The sequence below is a fragment of the Dama dama genome, chromosome 6 (assembly GCF_033118175.1).
Source record: "Dama dama isolate Ldn47 chromosome 6, ASM3311817v1, whole genome shotgun sequence".
Classification (NCBI taxonomy): Eukaryota; Metazoa; Chordata; class Mammalia; order Artiodactyla; family Cervidae; genus Dama; species Dama dama.
The window spans coordinates 31966963-31993880 of record NC_083686.1 but is presented as its reverse complement, the minus strand read 5'-3'; the positions used below and the strand labels follow the sequence as shown (position 1 = coordinate 31993880).

General features: G+C 39.0%; 1 pseudogene; it reads right to left on the bottom strand.

Moving 5' to 3' along the window:
- Positions 1 to 948: 948 nt before the first annotated feature.
- Positions 949 to 20640, bottom strand: LOC133058705 (UDP-glucuronosyltransferase 2B17-like; annotated as a pseudogene).
- Between the last annotated feature and the right edge of the window lie 6278 nt (positions 20641 to 26918).

Genomic DNA, 26918 nt, shown 5'->3' with positions numbered 1-26918 from the left:
CTAAAGTGGCATAGTTTGGGATGGCATATTCTGCTCACCTCCAGGTCCAACATAATGGATTTCCTGTAGCCTACACTGAGCTAGCTATTACTGAAGTAGAAAATCTAATCTATTCTACCATACATTTGGACATTAAAGAAGTGACCACCGGGGTTGCTGCAGACCCAAGGGGGCCTACTCTTAACCTTTGTCAGGAGCTCTATCTACTACCACTTCTATGAACTTCATTTTAAACACAAGCTGTGCCTTTTCTTTGGCTTCCCAGGTGGCACAATGGTAAAGAATCTGCCTGCCAATGCAGAAGGTACAGGTTCATTCCCTGGATCAGGAAGATCCCCTGGAGAGGGAAATGGCAACCCACTCCAGTATTCTTGCTTAGGAAATCCTGTGGTCAGAGGAGCCTGGTGGACTGTAGTCCATTGGATCACAGAGTCATACATGACTGAGCACCCACACATGCCTCTATTCACCTGAATTTTATTATGATGCTGTGCCCAAGGATGCAAAAACCTTTGGGATGTTAATGGATGAAAAATTTGAAGTTCTATTGTTGTCTGTTATACCAGTTTTCAATTTATTGTTTCAACTCCAAATTCAGCTTTGTGATACAGACATATCTTATTGTGTTTTGATTTATTATTTATTTATTAATATGTTTGCTGTGGGTTTGTCATAAATGGCCTTAATTATGTTGAAATATGCTCAGTTGTGTCTGACTCTTTTTGCTACCCCACAGACTCTAGCCTGCCAGGCTCCTCTGTCCATGGGATTTTCTCGGCATGCATACTGAAGTAGGTTGCCATTCCTTCTAGTGGATCTTCCTGACCCAGGGTTCCAACCCGCATGTCCTGTGTCTCCTGAATTGCAGGCTGATTCTTTATCCCTTAGGCACTGGGGAAGCCCCTATGTTGAAATATGTTTCCTCTCTACCCACTTTGATGAGAGTTTTTGTCATGAATAGATACTGAATTTTATCAAATTGGTGATTTTCATGTGATTTTTATCTTATCTTTTGTTACTGTAGTGTATCACATTGATTGACTTGCATATGTTGAACCATCTTTGTAATCTTAGAATAAATCAAAATTGATCTTGGTATGTGATTCTTTTTATGTATAATTGAGTTCAGTTTACTAATTTTTTTGTTAGCTAGTATTTTAAAAGGATTTTTGCATCAATATTCATCAATGATATTCACCTGTAATTTTCTTTTTTTTGTTGTTGTAAAATTATACATAAATCAGCATTTTAAAAAGTAGAATTAATTACTGAAAGATTTATGAAATTAGAATTTTAAGTTGACTATAATCCACCTTATATTTTTAGGTACCATTTTTCTTTGGTTTGATGAACAGAACTGATCATTTCAAGAGGAATATTTAAGTGTTTATCAAGAAATACACAGGGTTATTTTCATCCTTAGAATTGAGTGGATTAACTAACACAATATGTTCACTCAAGATTAAAATTTTGGGTAAAACAGGAAGGCACAGTTCTTGTCAAATATGGAGGAAAATCTTGTCACAACTTGATCCATAGTGGTTGAATTAAATGGAATAATACTATCTATCATGTCTGCTAGCCTGAAGTCTCAAAGTCTACTCCCTCTTTTTCTTCTTTCCTGTCTTAACAAACTTTTGATAGCAAAACAATCAACCTTTTATGATAAGGAAAATAACAGTTGTCACACAGGCCAGCAAGAACCCAGTCATGTCCAGAGAGTGGTACTGGAAGCAGGTGAGGTAGGCATCTGGCCACAGGTGCTTGGCTCCTTTGTGGCACATGACAAACTCGATCCAGAAGACTGCTTGGTCCAGGGGCTTCATAGGCTGATCATGTAGAATGGTTGATAACCTCATCACATTCTCTGTGTACCTAAAGGAAAACCAAAGAGACATTAATTTATACAATGAGCCAGAAAAGATAAATGTGTGAAATTTTCATGTAGATGGTATAAATTAATGCCACATAGAGGAAGGAAAATATATTATTTTCCTTAGGGACAATTAGCTTATGGGCTAGAATTTGTTAAATGAATAGAATTTCAAGCTATGAAAAAGAGAAAAGATGAGAAACATCAAAGCCTAAAGAGTTGAATGAGTTAAGTCCCTAAGGCAAAGAGAAAGAAGAGATACATGATTTGAGTGTTCAAAGTTTGAATCATCCAGTAAAGAATTTTTAATAGATAAGTTTTAAAATGCTGTCATAACCCAGAGATAGCTGGTATATCTATGAGGAGGTTCAGAGACACATCCAGGCAGGGATGAGCAGGAGGAGCCCACAAATGTTGACCTTTTATTAGTGAAGTAGCAGTTAAAAGTGTGGAAGTGAGTTGCCTTGATTTGAATCCTGACTCTGACACTTATTTGCTGCCTGTTTTTCATTCTTCCTAGTTCACAGTTTTTTTATTGTTAAATGGAATGAATGGAAATAGTTCCTTATCTGATTATTTTGAGGAATAATGTATTGATTCTTAGAGGCAGTCCTAGCATAAAGTAGACTCTCAGTAAATGTTTGCTAGTATTGTTGTTGTTTTCCTTGTTAGTTATTTTAGAATCTGGAGAAGGCTCAACATTTCACTTTCAGGCTTTACAGTTACATTTGTTTCTACAGTTGAAATGATGATGAACTAACAGTCAAGAAAGAATGAGGAATAAAGAAATATGGCTCAGGAGCTCTGGATCACAAAGTGCTATAACATGGCACTGTAGCAATAATTATTGAGGTAACTTATCTCCCTGTTCTGTACAAAACACATGGGGAGCACTGGGTTTTTGAGAAAACGTTGGTAATCCAGAAACATTTTTGTTATACTCTAGGGAAAGATTATGGATGAAAAAGTTACTTGGTATGTGCAAAAGACTTAGTACACCTTGTAGAGTTTCATAAACATTCAGTATATATCAGGTAATAAATTATTTTCATTTTTGGACAACAGCTTTACAGTACTAAAGATTAAGAAATGTATAAAGATACTAGAGAGATGTACTTTTACATAAAAACCACCAAATGAAACCTATAGCTCTTAAAAAAGAAGAAAATGTGATTCATATGGTACTCATTTACTGTATTTGTGTCAAAGTAAAAATAATACTACTTTTAAAACAAAATTGTCCACTGTCACTGTGCTATTATTACCAATATATTCTCAAAATGTTTTCTTTCCTAAGTTATCATGAAGCAAATGGGGGAAAATATATACATCATAGTTATAATAATAATAATATCATTCAAATTAATGCATATCCTGATATAATTTGGAAATCAAATATTCCTGGTGTTAGAAAATTTGGCTTTTCTACAGGAATGTCCCAACATATATCTTCTAAATCAATTACGTTATGATTTTACATTCTTCTAAATAAGATAACAACCAAAAGAACTAAGAATATATCTATATTTGTAAGTGGTATCTACATAGTTGAAATTGGGTAAATTAGAAGGTTCTGGTTGTTTACTGTTTATCAGTGATGGGGTCAAAATATAAGCATAGAAAATTTGGAAAGTATGCAATGTAATTGGAATTTGAGCTGGATTATGTCATGCTGGTTTCCTGAAAATAAACCATCTTTGAGGAGTTCCAAGACATTTGTGGAGTTTACACACCAAAAGAAAGTGTTAACTGTCAGATGAATAATCTTGTAACACTCAACAGTCCCTACTCTTACTCTGTTTTGGATGCTTCTTTTTAATCCTTCTGTTACCATTTCAGTGATTCTTCTCCTTCTAATGAGTAGCTCTTCCAAAATTGCTCCACTATCCCTAAACCTGAGACAAACCTTTTCCCTAAAAACCACAGAGAAATAACTCAGTGTGACACTCAAAATGGTTACTGATGACTTTTCAAAGTGTTGAGCAATCTTACTCCTCATTGTGTTTATATGAAGACTCACTGGTCTTCATATGAGAACTTCTCTAGGAAGAGTATCTAGAAAAAACTATACTTAGAAAGGATTATTAATGATTTGCTTCAAAGCACTGACAAAATCCGTTCTTAACATTGTTTCCAAGTCCAATCTGATGGCTGCTCCCTTGGCCTTCATAGGAGTGATTTTATCATGTTGATCAGCAAACAAAGGAAGGCCCACCATAGGGATCCCATGGTAGATCGTCTTGTAAATGCCGTTGGTTCCACCACGAGTTATGAAAGCTTTGGTTTTTGGATGGCCTAGGATTGAGTGAATTTCAGTAGAATTATTAACTTTAAGTCTTAGAAATAAAATGAAAAATGGATATTATAAGGCACTGAAAGAAGCAGTGTCTTTTAGATAACATGATTATGGGAAACTGCATTTAAACTGCTTTCAGAAGTTGGAGCAAGAATCCATTAAATCTGCTGAAGAGGTAAGTGAAGACTTTCTGAAAAAAGTGCTTTGTCACTTTAATTCCACAAGTGAATCCAAGATTGGCAGGTGAACAAATTGAAAGAACAGTATGGATAAAAGGAAGCACATGAACAAAAAATCCAGGGAAGGGCATGTCAGAAATATACTCTCTTAAATAGTGAAGCCATTTATTCAGATAAGGGAGTCAAGGCAACAGGAAGCATAATTGTAGTGGAACTGCAAGCAGAGGGAGGAAAAACCAAATTTTATCATGAAATGTGACATGGAATGCCCACATTTTATGTACTTATCACTGTTTGTATGCAGCCATGACCTTTCACACATAACGGCATAGACAAATGAGATTTTCCATGACAAGTATAAATATTTGAGAAATTGTTAAGTGGTCTTCATTCTAGTGCAAAAACAGTCGCAGATCACTAATAACTTGCAATTTATTTCATATACTAGCTCTCAAATTTAATAGTTACTGGTTTATTTCTTTTTGACTGTTATAGAAGGGAGCTAACATATCCACTTAATATAGCTCATTATTTCATTAGAGTTTTTATCTTTTTATTTACAGAAAGGAAAGTGCATGTAATCATGCTTGCAATGAGAAATATTTTTTCTTATTTGTAATTTATCAATTACAAATTGATGTAATTGTGTCCAATTCTTTGTGACTCCATGGACTGTAGCCCTCCAGGCTCCTCTGTCCATGGGATTCTCCCAGCAAGAATACTGGAGTGGGTTGCCATTTCCTTCTCCAAGGGGATCTTCCTGACCCAGGGATCAAATCCAGGTCTTCTGCATTGCAGGCAGATTCTTTACCATCTGAGCTATAGGGAAGTGTTTAATTTATCAATAATCAATTTAATTTATGCTGCCTGGAAAGAATAAGTTCTTTTAGATTACAAATTGTTAAGCCCAGCTTCCAACAAAAATGGCAACTGGTAGTATCTTACATGAATCCAGAGTATTAGCACTATTACAAATTTCAAAATTGTTTGAATTTAGAAAAAAAACTGTGTTACAAATATCAATAAGGCTGTTGAAAAAGTTCTAAAATTATGTTGCTAAAGTTTACTGAACCAACTGTGAACATTTTAACAATGAAGCACAAAGCATTGACAGCATTGATTAATGTGGTTTGTTTGTCCAGTACCAAAATAAGATAACCAACTTTGATTCCCAAGCAATTCCTTTAACTGTATTTTAATTTACTAGCGTTTGACTTCTGCTCATCATATGAATGTAAAATAACTTTAAGTTCTCAGCAAAAAATTAGTGTAGGTGCTTAGAAGAAGACTATAATATCAGATAGCAAACTAAAAAGTAGTTCACAAATTTCCAAAATGATATTTTACATAGTAGAAAATAACACCCAAGGGTATTTTACATAGTAGAAAATAAATTACTACTATATTTTATGAAGGAGGAGCCAACTGAATCTTTTCCATGCCAGTCTTCCTCATACGTGACACCTTCTAATGGTCTCTTTTCCTTCCTCAGCTTGGAGGAGAAACAGAATCCACTAAGGGTCAGACTCTACAATGGACAGCGTTCATTCTAAGGGCAGGACCCCACCTTCACACTTGACCTTCGATCTCTGATCTGGCAGGGCCCAGTCAATCAGGGATGCTGATGTTTCTCTTTCTAAAAATCACTGGGGCTGGTTGGATGTCTGGAGGCAGTTTGGGGAGCCCTGGTCATCCTTTCTCTAGGTAAAAGCTGAAAAGCACCCTGAATGGCACACCAAAATTTAGAGGAAATAAAAGGAGCCAGGATTACCTGGCAAGTACAAATTGCATGGCACGTTTCAGGCTTTTATCACAATTAACATTATTGTGCTACTATGCTTACTGGATCATCAAAAAAGCAAGAGAGTTCCAGGAAAACATCTATTTCTGCTTTATTGACTACACCAAAGCCTTTGACTGTGTGGATCACAATAAACTGTGGAAAATTCTTAAAGAGATAGAAATACCAGACCACCTGACCTGCCTCTTGAGAAACCTGTTTGCAGGTCAGGAAGCAACAGTTAGAACTGGACATGGAACAACAGACTGGTTCCAAATAGGAAAAGGAGTACGTCAAGGCTGCATATTGTCACCCTGCTTATTTAACTTGTATGCAGAGTACATCATGAGAAACGCAGGGCTGGAGGAAGCACAAGCTGGAATCAAAATTGCAGGGAGAAACAATAACCTCAGATATGCTGACGACACCACCTTTATGGCAGAAAGTGAAGAGGAACTAAAGAGCCTCTTGATGAAAGTGAAAGAGGAGAATAAAAAAGTTGGCTTAACACTCAACATTCAGAAAACAGATCATGGCATTCGATCTCATCACTTCTTGGGAAATAGATGGGGAAACAGTGGAAACTGGCTGACTTTATTTTTCTGGGCTCCAAAATCACTGCAGATGGTGATTGCAGCCATGAAATTAAAAGACGCTTATTCCTTGGAAGGAAAGTTATGACCAACCTAGCTGCTGCTGCTAAGTTGCTTCATTCGGGTCTGGCTCTGTGTGACCCCATAGATGGCAGCCCACCAGGCTCCACCATCCCTGGGATTCTCCAGGCAAGAACACTGGAGTGGGTTGCCATTTCCTTCTCCAATGCATGACAGTGAAAAGTGAAAGTGAAATCGCTCAGTCGTGGCGACCCCATGGACTGCAGCCTACCAGGCTCCTCTGTCCATGGAATTTTCCAGGCAAGAGTATTGGAGTGGGTTGCCATTGCCTTCTCCATGACCAGCCTAGACAGCATATTAAAAAGCAGACACATTACTTTGTCAACAAAGGTCTGTCTAATCAAGGATATGGTTTTTCCAGTGGTCATGTATGGATATGAGAGTTGGACTATAAAGAAAGCTGAGTGCTGAAGAATTGATGCTTTTGAACTGTGGTGTTGGAGAAGACTCTTGAGAGTCCCTTGGACTGCAAGGAGATCCAACCAGTCCTTCCTAAATGTGATCAGTCCTGGGTGTTCTTTGGAAGGACTGATGTTGATGCTGAAATTCCAATACTTTGGCTACCTGATGCGAAGAGCTGATTCATCTGAAAAGACTGACGCTGGGAAAGATTGAGGGCAGGAGGAGAAGAGGATGACAGAGGGTGAGATCATTGGATGGTATCACAAACTCTATGGACATGGGTTTGGGTGGACTCTGGGAGTTGGTGATGAATAGGGAGGCCTGGCATGCTGCGGTTCATGGGGTTGCAAAGAGTCGAACACAACTGAGCGACTGAACTGACTGACTGACTGATGCTTGCTGTTAAAATTTAACTCTTGAGAACATCTGTATGTGTATTGTATCCTCAGGAGTCCTTCAAGGTAAAGGAGTAAATGACAAGGCATAATTTGGCAATTTCTGTACCTGCCACACTACTATTATAATACCAAAATTCACAATGCATCTCTTAAATATACTTTTTTTTATCACAATATTACTTCAAAATTCTTGTCAATCAAAGGCACTCTGTGCTACTTTAGCACCTGCTGTGTATATTTTGGTTTATATATATATGTATCTGAGGGGCTTCCATGCTGGCTCAATGGTAAGGAATCCACTTGCAATGCAGGAGACACAGTTCAGTTCCTGGGTTGGGAAGCTCCTTTGGAGAAGAAAATGGCAGTCCACTTCAGTATTCTTGCCTGGGAAATCCCACAGACAGAAGCCTGGCTGGCTACAGTCCGTGGGGCCATCAAAGAGTCAGATACAACTCAGTGACTAAGCAATAGCAACAACATAAATATTTGAGATAAGCTGAAGCTATTAAAATGGTCTACCTTTCTTACAGAAGATGTCTAAAATCTGACCTTTTATAGAATGTAACCGACTTATTAAATATTAGTAGTTGTCCACTGTTAAGTTACTGTGCATACCTTTTGTGGAATCTGGGCAAGGGCTGATACAATCATATTAGCTCTTTCTTCTGACATGTTAGTGATAATTGACCCCACAGAAAATACCACAATACCATTTTCTCCAGAGCTCTGCACAAGCTCTTCCATTTCCTGTGAAAAAAAGCATTTGCTCCATCACAAAAGAGCAACAGCATAGCAAACATTCATTGAAGGATGACTACAAACAGTTTAAGAGAAAATCTGATGTTTTGAGGAATTATTAGAGTTGCAGCTGTTTTTCAAAATATTGTGGTAAAATACAAGTAACATAAAGCTTACCACCTAACTACTCCTAAGTGTATAGCTTAGTAAAAAGTATATTCGTATTCTGCAACCAATCTCCAGAACTTTCTCATCTGACAAAAGTGGTGGTCTGTGTCCATTAAGAAACTCCATTTTCCTCTTTCCCAGCCCCTGGCAACCTTCATTCTTCTCTGTGTTTCTACAAATTTGACTAGTCTGGATACCTCATATAAGTTGAGTTTTGCAGTATTTGTTTTTTTGTGATTTACTTATTTCAGTCGTGTAAGATTCTTCATTGTGACAAATGTCAAAATTTTCTTTTAAAGCCTGAGTAATATTTCATTGTTTGTAGATACCACATTTTGTGTATGGATTTACCTGTTGATGGACACTTTGTTTGCCTCAGCCTCTTGGCTCTTGTGAATAGTGCTTTCATGAATGTGGTGTGCAAATAGGTCTTGGGATCCTAATATCAGTTCTTTTGGATACATGCCCAGAAGAGGAATTTCTGGACTATAATTATATTTTCAAATTTTTTAAGAATATCCAAATTGTCTTCAGTAATAGCTGTCTTTTAAGACTTCACTCCTTAGGTCCTTGAGAAGGATATGTGTGATTTGAGGACAGTTTTTTCTATTAGGTATATTTATGGGAATGTTTGTGTATGTGTGTATGTGTCTGTGTGTAAGCAAGAAATGAGATAGAGCCGGTACACATAGTAATGAGGGAATAATATAATCTTGGTAACAAGATTATACTTAGACTCTTTGTCAGTAATGTTATCAATTACTAACATAGATTCTTAGCAGGAGGCATGACCACAGGATCTTAAGTTACCTTTAATTCTTTATTGTTGTAGTTCTACTATATCATCTGTTTACTCCAGTCAGACTTTCTAGGGAATTATTTTAGCTTAGTCATTACTGTTTCACTTCTCTGACTATGAGCACTAAGAAAGAATTATAATATAAATGACTTTATCAATTGGTCAGCTCTGTAATTTTTATGCCTTACTTTAAACTTTTTCAGAATTTCTCAAACTCTATATCTAAATTACTAATCACTGACATTGAAGAGTCTGGTATTATTGCTTGGAAGTTCTGTGAAACAATCCTTTGAGTCCTATTTATATATGACCCAGAGATATACCTGTCATTACATATTTCAGTGACCATATTGCTGGGTTTGTTTACATATTACACCCTTTGCCCTGAGCTCATATTGTATGATCAATGTCACAGTAGGCTGTGCTATATGCAACTGCTGTGAGGGACTCTTGCCATCACCTCAATGGGTACCCCAGAGCGCACCTGCTCCCCAGTGGGACAGCATTACCCTGATACAAAATAAATAGGAATATTACAGTAAAAAACTTTAAGAATATCCAGGATGAATATACATGCAAAAATTCTCATCCAAATATCAGCAAACCAAATTCAAGAATGCATTAAGAGGACCATATAGCATGAACAAGTGAGATTTATCCTTGAGATGAAAGGATGGTTCAACATACCAAAATCAAATATAATACTTTATACCAGTAGAATACAAGACAAAATAACTTGATCATCTCAGTAGATGCAGAAAATGCATTTAACAAGACAAAAACATCCTTTTATGGTTAAAAATCCTCAACATACTGGATATAGAAAGAACACACCTCAGTAAAAACAGCCATATGTGACAAATCTGAAGGTAATATTATACACAGTGGTGAAAGTTAAAGGTTTTTATCTAAGATCAGGAACAAGACCAGGAGGCCCACTCCCACACTTAGTCAGTTTAACCTAGAAGTTCTTGCTAGAGCAACTAGGTAAGACAAAGGAATCAAAGGATTCAAATCAAAAAGGAAGAATAAAAATAATCACTTTTTGAAGATGACAAATTTTTTTTGTATAGAAAATCCCAGACAGTCAACCATAGAACTGAACTAATCAACAAATTAAGTAAAGTTGCAAGGTATAAAATCAACATACAGAAATCAGTTGTATTTCTGTATACTAACAATGAAACATCTGGGAAAAAAAAACACTATCCCATTCACAATAACATCAAGAATAAGACAATAACTATAAATAAATTTAACCAATGACATGAAAGATCTGTATAATGATAACTACAAGACTGTTGAAAGAAATAGAATAAAACACAAAGGAATGGAAAGGCATCTTGTGTTCATGGATCAGAAGAATTAATAGCTAAAGTGTCTACACTATCCAAAGCCAAATAGAACACACCTCTCAGTTTCAAATTATACTACAAAGTTACAGTATTTAAAACAATATGGTATTGGCCTAAAAATAGACACTTAGGACAATGGAACAGAATACAGGATCGAGAATTAAATCCTTGCATGTACAGTCAACTAGTATTCAACAATGAAGGCAATCTTGAAAGGATAGTCTTTTCTTTCTCTTCTGAGGAAACTAGATGAACACATGTAAAAAAAAAAAATGAAATAAGACTCCTAACTTACAGCACTCACAAATATTATTTGAAAATGGATCAATGGTTTAAATATAAGACGAAAATCATAACACTCCTAAAAGAAACTCCTTGACCTTGATCTTAAAAATGAGTTTTTTTGGATATAACACCAAAATCACAACAAAAGAAAAAGAAATCAACTAAGTGAGACTAAATCAAACCTAAATGTTTCTGCACAGCAAAAGACACAATCAGATAAAAATGTAACCTACAGTATAGGAAAAAAATATTGCAAACCACACATGAAAAGAGGCATTAACATCTAATATATATAACTCATACATCTCAATAATCAAAAAATTAATTGCAATTGGCAGACAGGATATTTTTCCAAAGGTACTCAAATGGCTAACAGGTATATGAAAAGATGTTCAATATCACTGATACTCAGGGAAATGGAAATAAAAACTTCAGTGAGATACCATCTCACACCTGCTAGAAAGTCTGTCATCAAGAATATAAACAATACATGTTGATAAGAATGTGAAGAAAAGGAAATTAAATTAGTTGAGTGTCTATGGAAAATAAAATGAAGTTTTCTACAAAATTAGAAATAGATCTATTATGTGATCCAGAAATTTCACTTCTGGGTATATACCTGAAGAAAACAAAAGCAGTGTAGTGAAGAGATATATGCTCCTATGTTTATTGCAGCATTATTCATGGAGCGAAGGGAAAAATTTCTGTCCTTTATAATGAAGAAGCAAAATGGCTGTCTGAGGAGGCCTTACAAATAGCTGTGAAAAGAAGAGAAGCAAAAAGCAAAGGAGAAAAGGAAAGATATACCCATTTGAATGCAGAGTCCGAAGAATAGCAAGGAGAGATAAGAAAGCCTTCCTTAGTGATCAGTGCAAAGAAATACAGGAAAACAATAGAATGGGAAAGACTAGAGATCTCTTCAAGAAAATTAGAGATACCAAGGGAATATTTCATGCAAAGATGGGCTCAATAAAGGACAGAAAAGGTATCAACCTAACAGAAGCAGAAGATATTAAGAAGAGGTGGCAAGAATATACAGAAGAACTGTATAAAAAAAGATCTTCACAACCCAGATAATCATGATGGTGTGATCATTCACCTAGAGCCAGATATCCTGGAATGCAAAGTCAAGTGGCTTTTAGGAAGCATCACTACAAACAAAGCTAGTGGAGGTGGTGGAATTCCAGTTGAGCTATTTCAAAACCTAACAGATGATGCTGTGAAAGTGCTGTACTCAACATGCTAGCAAATTTAGAAAACTCAGCAGTGGCCACAGGACTGGATAATGTCAGTTTTCATAACAATCCCTAAGGAAGGCAATGACAAAGAATGCTCAAACTACCTCACAACTGCATTCATCTCACACACTAGTTAAGTAATGCTCAAAATTCTCCAAGTCAGGCTTCAGCAATACGTGAACCGAGAACGTGAAACGTGAACCGAGAGCTGGTTTTAGGAAAGGCAGAGGAACCAGAGATCAAATTGCCAACATCCGCTGGATGATCAAAAAAGCAAGAGAGTTCCAGAAAAACAGCTACTTCTGCTTTATTGACTATGCCAAAGCCTTTGACTGTGTGGATCACAATAAACTGTGGAAAATTCTGAAAGAGATGGGAATACTAGACCATCTGACCTGCCTCTTGAGAAATCTGTATTCAGGTCAAAAAACAACAGTTAGAACTGGACATGGAACAACAGACTGGTTTCAAATAGGAAAAGGAGTCCGTCAAGGCTGTGTACTCTCACCCTGCTTATTTAACTTACATGCAGAGTACATCATGAGAAATGCTGGGCTGGAGGAAGCACAAGCTGGAATCAAGATTTCAGGGAGAAACATCAGTACCCTCAGATATACAGATGACATGACCCTTATGGCAGAAAGCAAAGAAGAGCTAAAGAGCCTCTTGATGGAAGTGAAAGAGGAGAGTGAAAAAGTTGGCTTAACGCTCAACATTCAGAAAACCAAGATCATGGCACCCAGTCCCATCACTTCATGGCAAATAGATGGAGAAACAGTGGAAACAGTGGCAGACTTCATTCTTTTGGTCTCCAAAATCACTGCAGATGGTCATTGAAACCATGAAATTAAAAAGATGCTTACTCCTTGGAAGGAAAGTTATGACCAACCTAGACAGCATATTAAAGAGCAGAGATGTTACTTTGCCAATAAAGGTCCGGCTAGTTAAGGCTATGGTTTTTCCATTAGTCATGTATGAATGTGAGAGTTGGACTGTAAGGAAAACTGAGTGCCAAAGGATTGATGTTTTTGAACTGTGGTGTTGGAGAAAATGCTTGAGAGTCCCTTGGACTGCAAGGAGATCCAGCCAGTCCATCCTAAAGGAAATCAGTCCTGGGTGTTCACTGGAAGGACTGGTGTTGAAGCTCAAACTCCAATACTTTGGCCACCTGATGCAAAGAGCTGATTCATTTGAAAAGACCGTGATGCTGGGAAAGCTTGAGGGCAGGAGGAGAAGGGGACGACAGAAGATGAGATGGTTGCATGGCATCACGGACTCAATGGACATGAGTTTGAGTAAACTCTGGGAGTTGGTGGTAGACAGAGAGGCCTGGCGTGCTGCAGTCCATGGGGTCGCAAAGAGTCAGACACGACTGAGTGATTGAACTGTACTGAACTGAAGGGAAAAAGCCTAAGTGCCAATCTTGAATGCATATAGAAGATGAAATATACACCCCCACACACAGAGGCACAGACATAGAATAATATTCATCCATGGGAAAGAAATTCTGTCATATTTGATAACATTGATGGACTTTGACAATATTATGCTAGAATTTCTTCATTCATTCTAATCTTTTATCTACTTCTATAATTAAATATATTTATGACATATATTTTGAAAATTGTAATCTAACATATTCTTTTTTATCCTACAAGAAAATTATGATCTTGTTATATTTGTTATTTTCCACTTGTTTCCAAATAAGTCTCATATGTAGATGATTTAGGGTAATTAAGTATTCAATTATAATGGTGTGATGTGTATTGATCACATCAGTGATCAATTAAACAGTGATTGATACACTGTTTAATTATTGCTTAATATTGGATATTTAGATTGCTTCCTGTGTTGACTTGTGAATTACTGCCCAAAATATTATTTTTGCACATCTTGATTATTTTTTTCTGTGTCATTTCATAGGAGTATATTGTGAAGCCAAAGGCTATAAGCATTTTTAAGATTCTGGACACATTTTGCCAAACATCTTATTTCTTAAAAAGTACAGAAATTTTCTGAGAACCTAATAACTAATGGAAAAAGTGGTAGTTTGAAAGAACAGTTTCTCTGTATAATAAAGTCTTCACAGTCATTGACTTGGATTCAAATCTTGTTTCTCCAACTTAATAACAACACATATTATTACTAATTATTGTGATTTACTGCTATTCATCTTTCTCTTTGACCTTCTTCCTCTCCTGCTCATCTCTTCTCCTATTAACATTGTCACTTTCCTGAAATGAGAATGGGGAAATTTTTTAAAAAACGGAGTTAGGTAGCACAGAACTTTCACTAATCTTATCTCAGCCTTTGGACACTCTGAAAGTTACCAGAGATAACCCAAGCTTTTTTAATCAAAAGTGATACTGTGTTTTACCTTTGAAAAAGATGTTTCATTTTTCCACCAGTAAGAGACAAGAAGGATTTCTTAAAAGATCACAAAATAGTTCACAGATTAGATTCTTGCTTTCCTTCATATGGACTGTTATCCTAAACTGAAGAGAATTTTTCATAATTTGAAAATATGGGCAATTTTCAGATTCATGTATGAATAATTATTTGGTCTTTATTACATGTGCAGAATTTATGGTTCTTATGTATGCAATGTAAATTCTATCAGGCAGCTATGATGTTGAGACCTACATTCTTTTTAGGGAGCTTTTCTGATGTTTTCTTTAGGCTTAGTATAGGCAGAAAACACCTGGTCATTGGAATAAATGAGAATAAATCCTCCCTTTTCTGCTGTTAGATGTAAAACCCTGGAGATTTTAATGAGGAATGGTTTAAATGCTGATGTGAAGGTGAGGAAATGTTGGATTTTGTTGCAAAAAATTGTTAGGTCATACATTTCATACTTTTATATTATTGAAGAATTTTTTTTTTTTAAGCTAAAGCACTGGTGAAAAGCCTCAATCCTTACAAAAAGAAACTATAGCATTTTATCTTGCTCATCTCTTTGCCAAAACCTTAAAAAAATTCTTAACATTATAATTTTAAATTGAATATACTCATCAGACTCTTGAGAGTCCCTTGCACTGCAAGGAGATCCAACCAGTCCATCCTAAAGGAGATCAGTCCTGGGTGTTCATTGGAAGGACTGATGTTGAAGCTGAAACTCCAATACTTTGTCCACCTGATGCGAAGAGTTGACTCATTTGAAAAGACCCTGATGCTGGGAAAGATTGAGGGCCGAAGGAGAAGGGGATGACAGAGGATGAGATGGTTGGATGGCATCATCGACTCAATGGAGATGAGTTTGAGTAAACTCCAGGATTTGGTGATGGACAGGGAGGCCTGATGTGCTGTGGTCCATGGGGTCACAAAGAGTCAGACGCAACTGAGTGACTGAGCTGATTATATTTCATTTAACTTAAACTTTATTTAATGTATTAAAAGTTTTGATTACCTTTATTTTTAACATAAAACATTAAAAAATTTACTTTTAAACAACTCCCTAGGATATCTACTCTCTAGGACTTTACTGGATTACATAATCTTGATGTATTGGAAAACTGATTTCTAAGTATTAATTCACAAAATCCAAGTGGCTGGTGCACATTGGGTTATTGATAGTATGTTAGAGTAAGAAAATTACAATAATGACAATAGTTAATATTTCTTCTGGATCACTGAGTATGTGTCAGAGACATTTTAGGTGCTGCATACCTACTAAATTTTTTTTCCCCTAAATTGACAATATGAGGTTAGTACTGTTATTACGTTAGTGTGCTTATATCTCTATGAACATTGTAGTCTACTTTTCCATCATTGTTGTCTGTATCTTGCCTGCTAAATGATGGCCGTTTCCACTCTAGCCCCTTTACAGTCCAACACAGTGACTAAATCTTGTGTTTCTTTTTAAATGTGATCATCTCTCTCCCTTTCTTAACCATTTTAATTTTCTCTGTAGTGCTCCTACTAGATGTTTCCAGCTCCTTGTAATTATCTGCTTCTTTAATCAGCCTCTTCCTGTTTAGACCAAACTTAGACTTCTTGGGACGGAGAAGGCACTGGCACCCCACTCCAGGACTCTTGCCTGGGAAATCCCATGGACAGACGAGCCTGGTAGGCTGCAGTCCATGAGGTCGCTAAGAGTCGGACACGACTGAGCGACTTCACTTTCACTTTTCACTTTCCTTCATTGGAGAAGGAAATGGCAACCCATTCTAATGTTCTTGCCTAGAGAATCCCAGGGATGGAGGAGCCTGGTGGGCTGCCGTCTATGGGGTCGCACAGAGTCGGACACGACTGAAGCGACTTAGCAGCAGCAACAGCAGAGTTTTTGGGAGCTGTCATTACCACTCCGCCTGTTTTTCTTTCCTGTCTTCCTCCACACATGCCCTATCCCTTCTGTTTATTCCTAAATATCCTTCAGATCTCACCTTAATATCAGTGCCTCAGAGATAATGTCTATGATTCACTCTGGATATTTTCTTAGTTGTTGTGGTCTTTTTGTATTATAATGATTTTCACACAATGTTTGTATACTGCTATTCTATCTTTTACTTCCCTGATGGCTCAGAGGGTAAAGCGTCTGCCTGCAATGCGGGAGACCTGGGTTCGATCCCTGGGTCGAGAAGATCCCCTGGAGAAGGAAATGGCAACCCATTCCAGTATTCTTGCCTGGAGAATCCCATGGATGGAGGAGCCTGGTAGGCTACAGCCCACAGGGTTGCAAAGAGTCGGACACGACTGAGCGACTTCACTTTCCCATTCTATCTTTCCACATAGAGTATCAGGTGGCAGAAACTGTGTCTACACCATATCTCTGCATATTAACACTTACTTCTGGAGTATGCTAGTCACCATTATAATTATTTTTGAATGAATGTCTGATGCTTTATTATGTGTTCAACAATGAATTCATAATTTGATCAACATATTCTCAAAGTCTCCTGGGTTTCTCGTTTCTCCAGGACACACTCCTTCCCAGTTTAATCTGTAATGATAATAAAATTCAGATACTGTGTTGGTATAGAAATAAATGTTTTTAGTTGGCAGATCACTTTGGTAAGCTCTCTACATTTGACTCATTGAAATAAAATATTCTAAATAAAGCAAGCAGGCTTATTGTTATTGAAAATGCAAAGTAAACAAAACAAAGCAAATAGGAATATGCCACCTTAGGCAGGGATTTGGCAGGTTTGCAGTGGAGGCCTCCAACAAATTCAAAATTTGGTAGCAGAAGGCAAGGGAATTCAAAATCACAGAAGGTTTGAATGAACCACATCTCAGCTTTCCCCGTTGTCTCTGATAACGTAGTGTGTCTTCTTGAAAGGCAAAACAAAAACAAAAGCAAGAAGGAAGATTAGACAAAACGAGAATGCTACCATGTGAGTATTTTAAGTAATTTTTAGAAAGGAGCTTGGAATGATACAGCCAAAGATGTTTGAAAGTGTCTGTTCTTTGATAAAGCAATTAGATGTGTGTATAATGTAATATGAGTGTGTTCAGTCTGTCAGTCATGTCCAGCTCTTTGAGACCCCATGGACTGTAGCCTGCCAGGCTCCTCTATCCATGGAATTCTGCAGGCAAGAATAATGGAGTGGGTTGCTGTGTCCTCCTCCAGGGAATCTTCCCAACCCAGGGATCAAACCTGGGTCTGTTGCATCTCCTGCATTAGCAGACAGATTCTCTACCACTAAGCCACTTGGGAAGCCCTATAATATAATAATATAACAATAGAATAATATTATATTATAATATAATATGAGCTTCCCTTTTTGCTCAGATGATAAAAGAATTTGCCTGCAATGTGGGAGACCTAGGTTTGATCCCTGGGTTGGGAAGATCTCCTGGAGAAGGGAAAGGCTACCCACTCCAGTATTCTGGCCTGGAGAATTCCCTGGACTGTATAGTCCATGGGGTCACAAAGAGTTGGACACAAATAATACAGTAAAGAAACTGAGCTAACCAGATAGAAAGAATTTCTGAATCCGACCGAGATACTTGTGCTCCAAATATGTGTGTCATTTCTCAATTTAAATGACTTCAGCTGTCAAGAAATTTTATGGGGTTTCCAGTGATTTTTTTTTTAAGTTAAAAAAATTTAGTAAGTTGGAAATATAATTGCTTGGAGAATTTCCAAGTTCTTCAGTTTGTGGCTTGTTACTTCCTGAAATGATCTGTGTTACTGATAGTCCACAGGGTTCTACTTTCAGTTCAGTTCAGTTCAGTTACTCAGTTGTGTCCAACTCTTTGCATCCCCATGGACTGCAAAATGCCAGGCCTCCCTGTCCGTCACCAACTCCTGGAGTATACTCAGATTCATGTCCATTGAGTCAGTGATGCCATCCAACCATCTCATCCTCTGTCATCCCCTTTTCTTCCCACCTTCAATCTTTCTCAGTATCAGGGTCTCTCCAAATGAGTCAGCTCTTCGCATCAGGTGGCCAAAGTATTGGAGTTTCAGCTTCAACGTCAGTCTTTCCAATGAATATTCAGGACTGATTTCCTTTAGAACTGACTGGTTTTGATCTCTCTGCTATCCAAGGGACTCTCAAGAGTCTTCTCCAACACCACAATTCAAATCATCAATTCTTTAGTGCTCAGTTTTCTTTTTAGTCCAACTCTCACATCCATACATGACTACTAGAAAAACCATAGCTTTGACTAGATGAACATTGTTGGCAAAGTTAAGTCTCTGCTTTTCAATATGCTGTCTAGGTTGGTCATAGCTTTTCTTTTAAGGAGCAAGCGTCTTTTAATTTCATGACTGCAGTCACCATGTACAGTGACTTTGGAGCCCAAGAAAATAAAGTCTGTCATTGTTTCCAGTGTTTCCCCGTTTATTTGCCATGAAGTGATGAGACTGGATGCCATGATCTTAGTTTTCTGGATGTTGAGTGTTAAGCCAACTTTTTAACTCTCCTCTTTCACTTTCATCAAGAAGCTCTTTAGTTTTTCTTCACTTTCTGTCATAAGGGTGGTGTCATCTGCATATCTGAGGTTATTGATATTTCTCCTGGCAATCTTGATTCCAGCTTGTGCTTCATCCAGCTTGGCATGTCTCATGATGTACTCTGCATACAAGTTAAAGAGTTCAGTTCAGTTCATTTCAGTCTCTCAGTTGTGTCCGACTCTTTGCGACCCCACAAACCGCAGCACACCAGGCCTTCCTGTCCATCACCAACTCCTGGAGTTTACCCAAACTCATGTCCATTGAGTTGGTGATGCCATCTAACCATCTCATCCTCTGCCGTCACCTTCTCCTCCTGCCTTCAATCTTTCCCAACATCAGGATCTTTTCAAATAAGTCAGCTCTTCACATCAGGTGGCCAAAATATTGGAGTTTCAGCTTCAATATCAGTCCTTCCAAATAAACAGAGTGAAAATATACAATCTTGATGTACTCCTTTCCCTATTTGGATCCAGTCTGTTGTTTCAATCCAGTTCTAACTGTTGCTTCTTGACCTGTATACAAATTTCTCAGGAGGCAGGTAAGGTGGTCTGGTGTCCCCATCTCTTTAAGAATTTCCTACAGTTTGTGGTCATCCACACAGTCAAAGGCTTTGGTATAGTGAATAAAGCAAAAGTAGATATTTTTCTGGACCTCTCTTGCTTTTTCAATGATCCAACAGATGTTGGCAATTTGATTTCTGGTTCTACTTTACCATATAACTTAAGTGTTTCTGTATTATTTATGAGAGCAGTGGATCATTTTATATTTTCAGTTCATCTTTACACTCACAGGAGAAAAATTCTTGGAACTTTATACAAACACACTTTCTGAGGCACTAGAAAAGTTAGGGCTCATCCTAAAAACTAAACGATAACTTACCTAGTACTTTGCTGTAAAACAGATTCCACTTGTTTACATTAAATGTCTGGAAACAGAGGTCAAAATAAAGTACATATATCATATTTTTTAGCCTTTCCATGAATGTCATATGGTCATTTATTTCTGACATAACAGGTACCTATGATGGTGGGAATGCAATTTTTCCACGTTAAAGGTATTTTAAATATCTCAGCCAGCAACTCACCACAAGTCCAATGGCATCTGCAAAAACGACCTTGAACCTTGATTCCTGTAACTTTGTCATAAGTTTCTTGTTTGAAACAACATCTTCTCAAAGCTTCATAATAGTATCAGAATATTTCAAAATTGCACTTTTCAGTGTTGAGAAATGTGTCCAAAATGAGTCTTTTGACACATCCATCCACACATCTTGACAATACACTTGATAAATATTTTGTAATCATCGTTAGCTAAAGATGCATGGAGAGTCTCAAACTTCATAGCAGATGGTTTGTTGGGATCAATAAGAATGGAAACTGAAGATGTCAAAACAGTCACATCATGACCCCTTGTGACAAGTTGATTCAGAATCATCTTCATGTTAATCCAATGACTATATTCCACTGGTCATACCAGCACATTTCCACAACTTCCAGAGCTAAAGTAGCAAGTCAGCCTTAGCAGCAACAGAAATGACAGACATTTCATGGACATCTTATTCACATGCAAAAATTGCTGAATCCTTTGCCATTGCTCATGCTTATATCTCCTCATGCTTATGAGGAGGTACCCCACGTCCAAGGTCAGAGAAACCCCAGCAAGAGGATAGGTGCTGGAGCAGCAGTTGTGCAGCGTTGGAGCGGCTGTGAGGAGGTGCCCCACGCCCAAGGTCAAAGGAAAAGCCCCACCAAGATGGTAGGAGGGGTGAATTTGCGTTTAGAATCAAACCCCATTCCCTCCAGAGATGCTCAGAGGGCTCAAACAAACCTTGTGTGCACCAGGACCCAGGGACCCTAGAGACACAGCTGTGTTGAGCGTCTCCTGTGGAGGTATAGGTCAGTAGTGGACTGCCACAGAGATGGGGTCTCTGGGTGTAGCAGACTTGGGTGTGGCATAAGCCCTTTTGGAGGAGGTCACCATTAACCCCACCATAGAGCTCCCAGAACTTACACAGGACTGGGAAATAGACTCTTGGAGGGCGCAAACAGAACTTCGTGTGCACCAGGACCCAGGAGAAAGGAACAGTGACCCCCACAAGAGGCTGACCCAGACTTGCCTGGGAGTGTCCAGGAGTCTCCAGAGGAGGTATGAGTTGGTGGTGGCCTGCTGCAGGGTTGGGGCGGTGAGTGTAGCAGTGCATGCACGGGATCTTTTGAAGGAGGTCCCATTATCTTCATTACCTCCACCATAGTTTGACCCCAGGTAAAGAGCAGGGAGGGAACACAGCTCCACCCATCAATAGAAAATTGGATTACAGATTTACTGAACATGGACCTGCCCATCAGAACAAGACCCAGTGTCACCCTCATTCAGTCTCTCTCATCAGGAAGCTTCCGTAAGCCTCTTATCCTCTATCAGAGGGCAGACAAAATGAAAACCACAACCACAGAAAACTAACCAACCTGATCACACGGACCACTGCTGCTGCTGCTGCTAAGTCGCTTCAGTCGTGTCTGACTCTGTGCAACCCCATGGACTGCAGCCTACTAGGTTCCCCCATCCATGGAATTTTCAAGGCAAGAGTACTGGAGTGGGGTGTCATTGCCTTCTTCACACACGGACCACAACCTTGTCTAAATCAATGAAACTATGAGCCATGCCATGTAGGGCCACCCAAGACGGATGGGTCATGGTGGAGAGTTCTGACAAAACGTGGTCCACTGGAGAAGGGAATGAGCAAACCACTTCTGTATTCTTGCCTTGAGAACCCCATGAACAGCATGATAAGGCAAAAAGATAGGACACTGAAAGATGAACTCCCCAGATCAGTAGGTGCCCAATATACTACTGGAAATCAGTGGAGAAATAACTCCAGAAAGAATGAAGAGACAGAGCCAAAGCAAAAACAACACCCAGCTGTGGATGTGACTGGTGATAGAAGCAAAGTCCGATGCTGTAAAGAGCAATATTGCATAGGAAACTGGAATGTTCGGTCCATGAATCAAGGCAAATTGGGAGTGGTCAATCAGGAGATGGAAACAGTGAATGTCGACATTTTAGGAATCAGTGAACTAAAGTGGGCTGGAATGTGTGAATTTAACTGAGATCACCATTATATCTACTACTGTGGGCAAGAATCCCTTAGAAGAAATGGAGTAGCCATCATAGTCAACCAAACAGTCCGGAATGCAGTACTTGGATGCAATCTCAAAAACGACAGAATGACCTCTGCTCGTTTCCAAGGCAAACCATTCAATACCACAGTAATCCAAGTCTATGCCCCGACCAGTACTGCTGAAGAAGCTGAAGTGGAACAGTTCTATGAAGACCTACAAGGCCTTCTAGAAGTAACACCCAAAAAAGATATCCTTTTCATTATAGGGGACTGGAATGCAAAAGTAGGAAGTCAAGAAACACCTGGAGTAACAGGTAACTTGGCCTTGGATGCAGAATGAAGCAGGGCAAAAGCTAATAGAGTTTTGCCAAGAAAATGAACTGGTCATAGCAAACACCCTCTCCCAACAACACAAGAGAAAACTCTACACATGGACATCAACAGATGGTCAACACTGAAATCAGATTGATTACTTTCTTTGTAGCCAAAGATGGAGAAGCTCTATACAGTCAGCAAAAACAAGAGTGGGAGCTGACTGTGGCTCAGATCAGGAACCCTTTATTGCCAAATTCAGACTTAAATAGAAGAAAGTAGGGAAAACCACTAGACCCTTCAGGTATGACCTAAATCAAATCCCTTATGACTATACAGTGGAAATGAGAAATAGATTTAAGGGACTAGATCTGATAGACAGAGAGCCTGATGAACAATGGATGGAGGTTCACGACATTGTACAGGATACAGGGATCAAGAACATCCCTAAGGAAAAAAAAATGCAAAAGGCAAAATGGTTGTCTGAGGAGGACTTACAAATAGCTGTGAGATGAAGAGATGCAAAAAAGCAACGGAGAAAAGGTAAGATATACCCATTTGAATGCAGAGTTCCAAAGAATAGCAAGGAGAGATCAGAAAGCCTTCCTCAGTGATCAATGCAAAGAAATAGAGGAAAACAATAGAATGGGAAAGACTAGAGATCTCTTCAAGAAAATTAGAGGTATCAAGGGAATATTTCTTGGAAAGACGGGCTCAATAAAGGACAGAAATGGTAGGGACCTAACAGAAGCAGAAGATATTAAGAAGAGGTGGCAAAATACACAGAAGATCTATACAGAAAAGTCTTCACTATCCAGAAAATCACAAAGGTATGATCACTACCTAGAGCCAGATGTCCTGGAATATGAAATCAAGTGGGCCTTAGGAAGCATCACTACAAACAAAGCTAGTGGAGGTGGTGGAATTCCAGTTGAACTATTTCAAATCCTAAAAGATGATGCTCTGAAAGTGCTGCATTCAACATGCCAGCAAATTTGGAAAACTCAGCAGTGGCCACAGGACTGGATAAGGTCAGTTTTCATTCCAATCCCCAAGAAAGGCAATGCCAAATAATGCTCAAACTACCACATATTTGCACTCAACTAACACGCTAGTAAAATAATGCTCAAAATTTTCCAAGTCAGGCTTCAACAATATGTGAACCTTGAACTTCCAGATGTTCAAGCTGGTTTCAGAAAAGGCAGAAGAACCAGAGATCAAATTGCCAACATCCACTGGATCATCGAAAAAGCAAGAGAGTTCCAGAAAAAACATCTATTTCTGCTTTATGGACTATACCAAAGTTTTGACTGTGTGGATTAGAATAAACTGTGGAAAATTCTGAAGGAGATGGGAATATCAGACCACCTGACCTGCCTCTTGAGAAATCTGTATTCAGATCAAAAAGCAACAGTTAGAACTGGACATGGAACAACAGACTGGTTCCAAATAGGGAAAGGAGTATGTCAAGGTTGTGTATTTTCACCCTGCTTATTTAACTTGTATGCAGAGTACATCATAAGAAATGCCAGGCTGGCTGAAGCACAAGCTGGAATCAAGATTGCAGGGAGAAACATCAATAACCTCAGATATCAGATGACACCACCCTTGTGGCAGAAAGCAAAGAAGAACTAAAGAGCCTCTTGATGAAAGTGAAAGAGGAGAGTGAAAAAGTTGGCTTAACGCTCAACATTCAGAAAACTAAGATCATGGCATCTGGTCCCATCAGTTCATTTCAGTTCAGTTCAGTTGCTCAGTTGTGTTCGACTCTTTGTGACGCCATGAACTGCAGCACGCCAGGCCTCCCTGTCCATCACCAACTCCCTGAGTCCGCCCAAACCCATGTCCATTGAGTCGGTGATGCCATCCAACCATCTCATCCTCTGTCGTCCCCTTCTCCTCCTGCCCTCAACCTTTCCCAGCCTCAGGGTCTTTTCCAATGAGTCAGCTCTCCGCATGAGGTGGCCAAAGTATTGGAGTTTCAGCTTCAACATCAGTCCTTCCAATGAACACCCAGGACTGAGTTCCTTTAGGATGGACTCGTTGGATCTCCTTGCAGTCCAAGGGACTCTCAAGAGTCTTCTCCAACACCACAGTTCAAAAGCATCAATTCTTCAGTGTTCAGCTTTCTTTATAGTCCAACTCTCACTTCCATACATGACTACTGGAAAAACCATAGCCTTGATTAGATGGACCTTTGTTGACAAAGTAATGTCTCTGCTTTTTAATATGCTGTCTAGGCTGGTCAAGGCTATATATTGTCACCATGTTTATTTAACTTATATGCAGAGTACATGATGAGAAACGCTGAACTGGAGGAAGCACAAGCTGGAATCAAGATTTCTGGAGGAAATATCAATAACCACAGATATGCAGATGACATCACCCTTATGGCAGAAAGTGAAGAGGAACTAAAAAGCCTCTTGATGAAAGTGAAAGAGGAGAGTGAAAAAGTTGGCTTAAAGCTTAACATTCAAAAAACTAAGATCATGGCATCTGGTCCCATCACTTCATTGGAAATAGATGGGGAGACAGTGGAAATAGTGTCACAGTTTATTTTTTTGGGCTCTAAAATCACTGCAGATGGTGACTGCAGCCATGAAATTACAAGACGCTTACTCCTTGGAAGGAAAGTTATGACCAACCTAGATAGCATATTAAAAAGCAGAGACATTACATTGCCAACAAAGGTCTGTCTGCTCAAGGCTATGGTTTTTCCAGTGGTCATGTATGGATGTGAGAGTTGGACTGTGAAGAAAGCTGAGTGCCAAAGAATTGATTCTTTTGAACTGTGGTGTTGGAGAAGACTCTTGAGAGTCCCTTGGACTGCAAGGAGATCCAACCAGTCCATCCTAAAGGAGATCAGTCCTGGGTGTTCATTGGAAGGACTGATGTTGAAGCTGAAACTCCAATACTTTGGCAATCTGATGCGAAGAGCTGACTCATTGGAAAAGACCCTGAGGCTGAAAGCTATTGGGGGGGGGGGGGCAGGAGGAGAAGGGGACGACAGAGGATAAGATGGTTGGATGGCATCACCGACTCAATGGACATGGGTTTGGGCGGACTCAGGGAGTTGGTGATGGACAGGGAGGCCTGGCGTGCTGCGGTTCGTGGGGTCGCAGAGAGTCGGACACGACTGAGCGACTGAACTGAACTAGATTGGTCATGGAGAAGGCAATGGCAACCCACTCCATTACTCTTGCCTGGAAAATCCCATGGATGGAGGAGCCTGGTAGGCTGCAGTCCGTGGGGTCACGAAGAGTCGGACAGGACTGAGCGACTTCACTTTCACTTTTCATTTTCTTGCATTGGAGAAAGAAATGGCAGCCCACTCCAGTGTTCTTGCCTGGAGAATCCTAGGGATGGCGGAGCTGGGTGGGCTGCTCTTTATGGAGTTGCACAGAGTCAGACCCGACTGAAGCGACTTAGCAGCAGCAGCTAGGTTGGTCATAACTTTCTTTCCAAGGAGTAAGCATCTTTAAATTTCATGGCTGCAATCACCATCTGCAGTGGTTTTGGAGCCCAGAAAAACAAAGTCAGGCACTGTTTCCACTGTTTCCCCATCCATTTGCCATGAAGTGATGGGACCAGATGCCATGATCTTAGTTTTTTGAATGTTGAGCTTTAAGCCAAATTTTTCACTCTCTTTCACTTTCATCAAGAGGCTCTTTAGCTCTTCCTCAGTTTCTGCCACAAGGGTGGTGTCATCTGCATATCTGACGTTACTGATATTTCTCCCGGCAATCTTGATTCCAGCTTGTGCTGCCTCCAGCCCAGCGTTTCTCATGATGTACTCTGCTTATGAGTTAAATAAGCAGGGTGACAATATACAGCCTTGACGTACACCTTTTTCTATTTGGAACCAGTCTGCTCTTCCATGTCCAGTTCTAACTGTTGCTTCCTGACCTGCATACAGGTTTCTCAAGAGGCAGGTCAGGTGTTCTGGTAATACCATCTCCTGAAGAATTTTCCACAGTTTATTGTGATCCACATAGTCAAAGGATTTGACATAGCCAATAAAGCAGAAGTAGCTGTTTTTCTGGAACTCTCTTGCTTTTTCAATGATCCAGCAGATTTTGGCAATTTGATCGCTAGTTCCTCTGCCTTTTCCAAAACCAGGTTGTACATCTGGAAGTTCACGGTGCACATATTGCTGAAGCCTGGCTTGGAGAACTTTAAGTATCACTTTACTAGCATGTGAGATGAGTGCAATTTTTTTGTAGTTTGTGCATTTTTTGGCATTGCCTTTCTTGGGGATTGTAATGAAAACTGACCTTTTCCAGTCCTGTGGCCACTGCTGAGTTTTCCAAATATGCTGGCATATTGAATGCAGCACTTCACAGCATCATCTTTCAGGATTTGAAATAGCTCAAATGGAATTCCATCACCTCCATTAGCTTTGTTA